Raw genomic sequence first — 7,080 nt, 5'->3', positions numbered from 1 at the left:
TCTTTGTAAGCTAACAGTTATGCTCGTAAAAATTCACCTTTACCTGGATTTTTACTAATAGATAGATAGATAGATAGATTTAGACTTTACATTATCTGCAAGATACTCAAAGTGCTTCACCTAAAAAAGAAATAATAGAAAATACTTGGTATACTATATGTGTACACTGGTTTTTGTTGTTGTTATTTTTCACTTTACCTGTATTTATTCTACATTTGGGCTACTGTGGGATCAATAAAGGAGCTAAAACTTCATTTTATTTATTTTTCTGAAGTTGCATCAAATGAAAACATTGCCTCCTTCAGTGCAGGATTTAGTAAATAACGATAACCGTGGCCTCAGATGAGCCTTCGTTGGGGATGTCCTCTGTTGCAGCACAAGCTTACACCAGGAATTATGTCACACGGTTTTAGGCTGAGGTGGATCAGCTCTCGCTGGGACAAAAATAGTTTTGTTTGAGTTTGGTTTGGTCTAATCTGAGGCTAAATCAAGCGTCCGTGTGACCGCGATGTTTACACTCCTGTCTGGCTGCAGGGCTACAAAGTGTCAGACGGATCAGAGAGTGTAACATCATTGATAGATCGTGTATTGATTCCTCTAAAGCAGATTGCATAATGCATGCAACAGAAGCAGGGCAGTAGAGATTTAGCTCAGCAGCCACCGTCTCTCTCTCTCTCTGTCTCTGTCTGATGAGGGGATTGCATAAGAAAGAAGAAGAAAGGATGGATTGAGGTCATGGTGACTGTGGGAGACAGTGTGAGTGATTAGACCAGACACGTTCAGGCAACTGGAGTTCTCTCGCTGTCTGGAGGAGAAAGATGGAGGAAGATGGAAGAAGATGAAGGAGAAACAGAGTGAGAGTGTCAACCTATTCCATTTGACTGCTGTGCTATTCCTGACCGGCCTGCGTGTCCAAAAATAAAACACTATGGAGGAGTGGGCGACCGCCTGCATAATATGTAGCAACCAAAAAAGGCCTCACTCATGTGCAAATATCACAAAAATCAACAATAAAAGAAAACAAACAAACTCACACGCAAAAAGAACATTCACAAGTGTTGACATGAGTGTGGTATTTTTAGAGGAAAGTTGTTTGTTTCCGTCTGGTCAAGGCTCATAATGACATTATAAAAAGCTGCACCAATGTGGTCATTTAAATTATAGTTAGCTAAGATTTTAAAGTTTCCAAAGACACCAAATGAGTAAGATTGAGTTTTGAGGTTGTGTATAAAATGATGCGCAAACTGAGGGTTAGCAATTTTCTTAAAATAAAATAAAAAAGTAAACTAAAAATAATAACAGTAATGAAGTTGGGGCTTTTTTGAAGTACCTATTTGGGAAACTCAGCTTATTTCATTTAAAAAAACTAAAGTTAGCTCAGCTTAGCATAAAGAGAGAGAAAGATGAAGCACAAAACAGCTAGCTTGGTTTGAAACGGTTTAAAGTTCAAAAACAAATGAAAAAAAACAAGCTGTATCTGGTTTGTTTGTGTGTCCTTAAAGCAAAATCTTTAAATATAGGATTCAGTACCTTCAGTATCAAGTACCTTTGCCTAGCTAACAGGAGGGAAACAAACTAGCGGGGCTAAATTTGAAGCTTAAACCTGAACAGCAGATATGTGAAAAAAATAAAAATATTATAATTTATTTCTGTGATCATTTCTTTATCTTACAGGAGATACACTGCTATATTTACACCGAGCTAAGTTAAGTTTAGTTATGGTAAGCTAGGTTAACCTGGTTAGAAACTGAAGAAAATAACAACAAAGTCCTTGAGGAAAACTTTATATTTGTGGTTTATTGAAATGGACGTTTCAGTAGCAAGCATTTTAAGTGGTTTCTAAAAAGGTTATTAATTACATTGATAACGCTTTATGAATCATTAACGAGTTGTTGTTATCGCATATTAGATCAAAATTAGCAATAGTGATTTGTGGCTTTGCAAATATCTGAGATCTCAGAGATCAGTCTCCCATAATCTCTCTGGTGCTATGTTACAGAGACGCTCCATTTTGCCCTTTATAATGGAAGAAGACTCGCTGTCTCACTCTCTATATTGAATTAAATAATATGTAGTAGCTACTTATTAGTAATATCAAAGGGTAAGAAGGTCTTTAGTGAGTTGTAAAACTGTGTTACAACTGGTTTATTCACTGTTTATAAATCCTTTATAAGGGATCGTCTTGTTGTAAAGTGGTATTGTGTCATTTAAAACTTAAGAGTTAACAAAAACATCATTGACTTGTAATTCCACATCAGAGATAACAACAGGAATAATCAAGATACCGAGAATGACTGCAAGATACACAAATACAAACATATGCAAATCAAATCAAACAACAAAATGATTTCTTAAGGTGCTTTTATTTTGTCAACAATATTATTTTCCTTCTTTTATGTGCACACCATTTTAATTTAGAAAGTACAAGTGTAAAATACCATAACATATTACATACTAATATAAACTTCAACCGCTATGATTTATTATTACACTAATATATATCCTATTTCAATATAGTTTAATTTACATTTAAAAAATGATATAGATAGAATGAATATTTTATTACATTGTAATTTAGTTTTTCCCCTCAGATTGATATGTAAAAATAAATAAAAATGTTTTTTATATCCCTGCCTGAGGCCCACCTGCAATACCACAAATGCCCACTAGGGGGCTTCAAATTCCCAACAGTTTTTGTCAAACTCAGTTGTAACACGTATACAAAAACATCTTTTCACAACAGTTTTCTGTGTTGTTGTTGTTGATGTTCGAAGGCCTTAAATTTACATAACTCAACAAAAGCAGCTAAAAAGCTTGACGGAATAATTTAATGACCAGGACATGACTTTAAACTACATGTCCTTTCTCAGTTTATGTGTCTCGTACCACGCACACATAATAATTAAAAACGAGACAGTGTAACGTTTGCTGAGGATTCGGATTTACAGACCTGCATGAAAAACAATAAATAATAACAATAACAATAATAATAACGATGGATGTGTGAAATATTCAGGAGCAAAGTGAGTAAACTGTGAGTGACACAGAGAATAAAGGAATTCTTTCTTTCTCCTCATTTTCTAACCGTCAGTGAAAGTTGCTGAGTCTGCTCTGTGTGTGTGTGTGTGTGTTGTCCCTTGCTGTTTGATTATATAAGGAGAAGAGGACGCAGTGGACCGGAAGTGTCCACAGGCTCAGTGGCTGCTTCACAGTGTGAGAGAAGGTTGTAAAAAGTGTAAAGTCCTTTTGAATGTGTTCTCTGTTAGTGTCTCCATTACGTGGTCAATTATCTGGGCCTTTAGATTGCAGCACTTTTACAACAGAGGACATTAAAATGCAGGCTCTGTCGCGTCCCTGCACTGACAGAAAAGACAGTCAAGAAAAAGACGGTAGAGACAATAAAGACAGTCAAGAAAAAGACAGTAGAGATAATAAAGACAGTGGAGACAATAAAGAAAAAAAACAGTGAAGACAGTTGAGACAGTTAAGACAGTAAAGAAAAAGACAGTAAAGGAAAAAACAGTAGAGACAGTGAAATTCAGTGAACTCTGAACTCTTTAAACGCTTCATGAATGTGTGAGTGAACACATTAAAGCTGTGACATGATGTTACAAACACAGTTGACTTTAAGTGTCCACACTGAGGACAGAGGGAACAGATTATATTGACGTGTGCTGCCCTCTAGTGGAGCTAAATGATTAGTGCATTGACATTATTGTAACAGGATGGACATCTGACTACATACTATGATTTTTCTGTCACATTTTGGACGACATACTAAACCAGGAGACACCCTAATGATGTAAAATAAACAAGAAGTTTTCAGTTAAAAGTACAAATAACAAACTCCCAAAAGTAAAAAATTACAAAAAATTATCAAAAATAATACTATTGGTATTATTTTTGATAATTTTTTGTACTTTTTTTTTTAGTACTCTTTTAATGGACGACATACTGTACTATGACTTTTTTGACTGATTTTTGACGACATACTATACTATGACTTTTTTGACTGATTTTTGACGACATACTATACCTTGTCAAAAATGTCAAATAACAGTATTTGCATCTTGTCAATGCAGACAAAAGCATCAGCATAACGACTGCACACAGGCTGGAGTTTGACTGAAAACATTAAGATAACGTCTACAAAAGCAGTTACTCCTACCATGCCTGCTCTGCTGCTGTATACACACAAACACTCCCTCAAGTCAGGTCTGATGACAAACATCTACAAAAGTTCTAGTTTTTGTGTGTTACAGCCATAGACCATATTCACGATACAAAATGGACGTCGCTTTCTGGTTCAAACAGTGAAGCCTCGGAAGTCGGATGTTAAGTTAATTAGTTAGCGGCAGTTAGCCACCAGGGGGCGACTCCACTGATTGTAGAAAACGCCTTCATTTGAATGGAAGTCTATGGAAAAATGAGCTTCTACTTCTCACTTGATTTGTTACAGAAGTAAAAAGTTCCCTCAGGAGTTAATGGTCCCAATTAAGGACACACCATATTTGTCGTTTGGCCGCTATACTGGGAGTGGTCAGGCTGATAAATGATTTACATTTTTACCAACTGCAGAGGTCATTTTGTCTCTTCTGACGTGAAATGAATGCAACATTTTCACACTCAGGCGTTTCTTCATTGTACAAAATACATAAAAACTAAATAATAGCATAATAGTCAAGGTGGTAGCAGCTTATTCTTATTATAGTCTCACATCACTGGTTACAGCTCTTCTTCAATACAATATGATGTCATTATTGTCCCTGAGGTCCTTGAAAGTTGTAGTTAAGTTAAGATATTCAGGGAATTGTCTCCCTTGTCTGTTACGGCGCCACCTACTGTTCCATTGATGTACGTAGACTAGGCCCAGTCTCCGCCGTTGACGTGAGATTCGGTTGCAGAACAACGGGCGAGTAAAGTTAAGCAAAGAGTGAGCAAATGACGACGAGGGGATGTTTGGGGAAATGGAAAATTCCAAAATCAAATTCCAAAAGACGGTAACTTTGACCGAGGTCCCAAGGACCCTTACAAGTTGTCCTACCATCTTAAGCTGTGTCGGCACATTCTAGCCCCTTGAATTTGAGGGCATTGGTCCTGGAAAGTCCTTGAGTTTGACGTCAAACAACATGTGGGATCACAGTGCAGTCCCATCTGACTGCGTCTCACACACGCTCATGACAGGACAGCGAGCGTCCTTATTAGTTTGGCTCAGTTTGACAGAAGCCTCAACCTCACTCCCTCCTCATTTTGGACAAGAGGACAAGAGAAGACAAAAGAAGGGACGTGGAAGGTGGCTCTGGACAGATGGCCGAGAGGACGGGAGCAAGGTAAGCAGCTGTGCGTGCTAAATAAAGTCCAGGACTAAAGGACCGTCAGTGGACTCATGGAGCAGCAGAGAACAGATGGACTCACATCACACCGACTCCGCTCTGAAGCAGAGGGGGAATCAGGAAGTTGTGAAAAACACAAACACACAAAAACAAGGCAGGACTCTGCTGGTGGTTTTTGACCGTCGGGACGAAACGTGTCTCACAGCGGCGTGGACAGAAGAGTGTGAGCGTCGTGTTGTTGATTTCTCCAACGTTTACAGACATTCTTAACAGAAAAAGTCAAATTAATATAGGGTTGGCTACTGTTTTGATACCAGATCTGGTTCCAGAGCCGGGATTTAGGAGCCGGAGTTCTTATATTTAATTATATTTTTAGGGGTAAAAACTCTGAATCTGAATGTTTCTAATCTTATACATCCCACCAACATACTGTGGAGGCTATTCTGAAACATGGATTATAGTTTCATTTTTTGGCTTGAGTTTTGATGGTGAATCGTAAGCAGTGACGGTCAGATCGCGATTTTTGGCACAATAAAAAATAGCAGAAGCTACAATGAACTAACACATTTTAGCACGTGTTAGCACGTGTTAGCATGAGTCACTCCCTCAGTTAGTTTTCATATGAACGTCTGATGGTTATCTTTGACTCTGTCCACCATCTTGTCTGAAGTAAACCGATCATGTGACCCTCTCTACGTTGTCCAGTGACTTTAGCGCTATGTTTTTTGAAATGTAAGTGTTCACATTACCAGTTTTTTAGTGTGATATTTAGTTTTTGTGTTTTTTTAGGGGCAATAGAACCAGTTACATGTTTTCCACTCCTGATTTCCCTACAGCCACTTCATGACGACAGCACTTATAAAAGAGTCGTCAGGACACTGCTGCTAAAATCACAACCGTGTAGCCCCGAGATGGAGACAAGAAAGTTCATGACCTCTCCAAAAGTTGCTAAAAGGCATTTTGTAAACGTCACTGAGCGAAGAGGAACGACACAGAGTCAGCTGAGGGGAAGGTTGTGTTCACCACAACAGTCTGGAAGCTGACCTCACCTGACCTCACCTGACCCTCCCCCAGGACTGAACTGCAGCGCGCACACACACACACACACACACACACACGGCATGACCTGGCATATAATTAACACACACACACACACACTGTCCATCTGTATAATTAAGCACCTTAACAGAGCCAGAGGATCAACGTCCTGAGCTTCAGCATCTGTTTCAAATTCATGTGAAACTTCTCCTCCTACTGACCAGTGAATATGTGTGTGTGTGTGCATGTGTGTGTGTGCGTGCGTGTGTGTGTGTGTGTGTGCAAACCTCTTGAAAACATAACGAGGCTCAGTATAATTTAGAAATCAGCGGCTGTTTACTCGCCGTTACAGCGAGAGTTCAGGTGTGTTCTGAAGTGACTCACGGACTCTGCTGAGAACCTGATGCCGGCGCTCGCTCACAACACGTGAGTCACTAAAGAAAACGGGAAAGTGACATTTGTGAGGCTTCGTAAAGAGATTCTTCTCCCACAGAGAAAACCAACCAATGTTTACGTCGCTGATCCACTGCGATCCACACCTCGTTGATTTTTAACATTCAAACATCACATGTGTGCCCGTGTGCACCAGAGGAGGATTCTGCTCACACACACACACACACACACGAAACAGATATTTAGCATCAGCTTTTTTAAATGAAATCTCTCATTCTGTCACGTCGTGTTTGTTTCTCCCCGACATTCGTGTGAT

The sequence above is a fragment of the Solea senegalensis genome, linkage group LG18 (genome assembly GCF_019176455.1).
Source record: "Solea senegalensis isolate Sse05_10M linkage group LG18, IFAPA_SoseM_1, whole genome shotgun sequence".
NCBI classification, from domain to species: Eukaryota; Metazoa; Chordata; class Actinopteri; order Pleuronectiformes; family Soleidae; genus Solea; species Solea senegalensis.
This window is presented reverse-complemented; position numbering follows the sequence as displayed.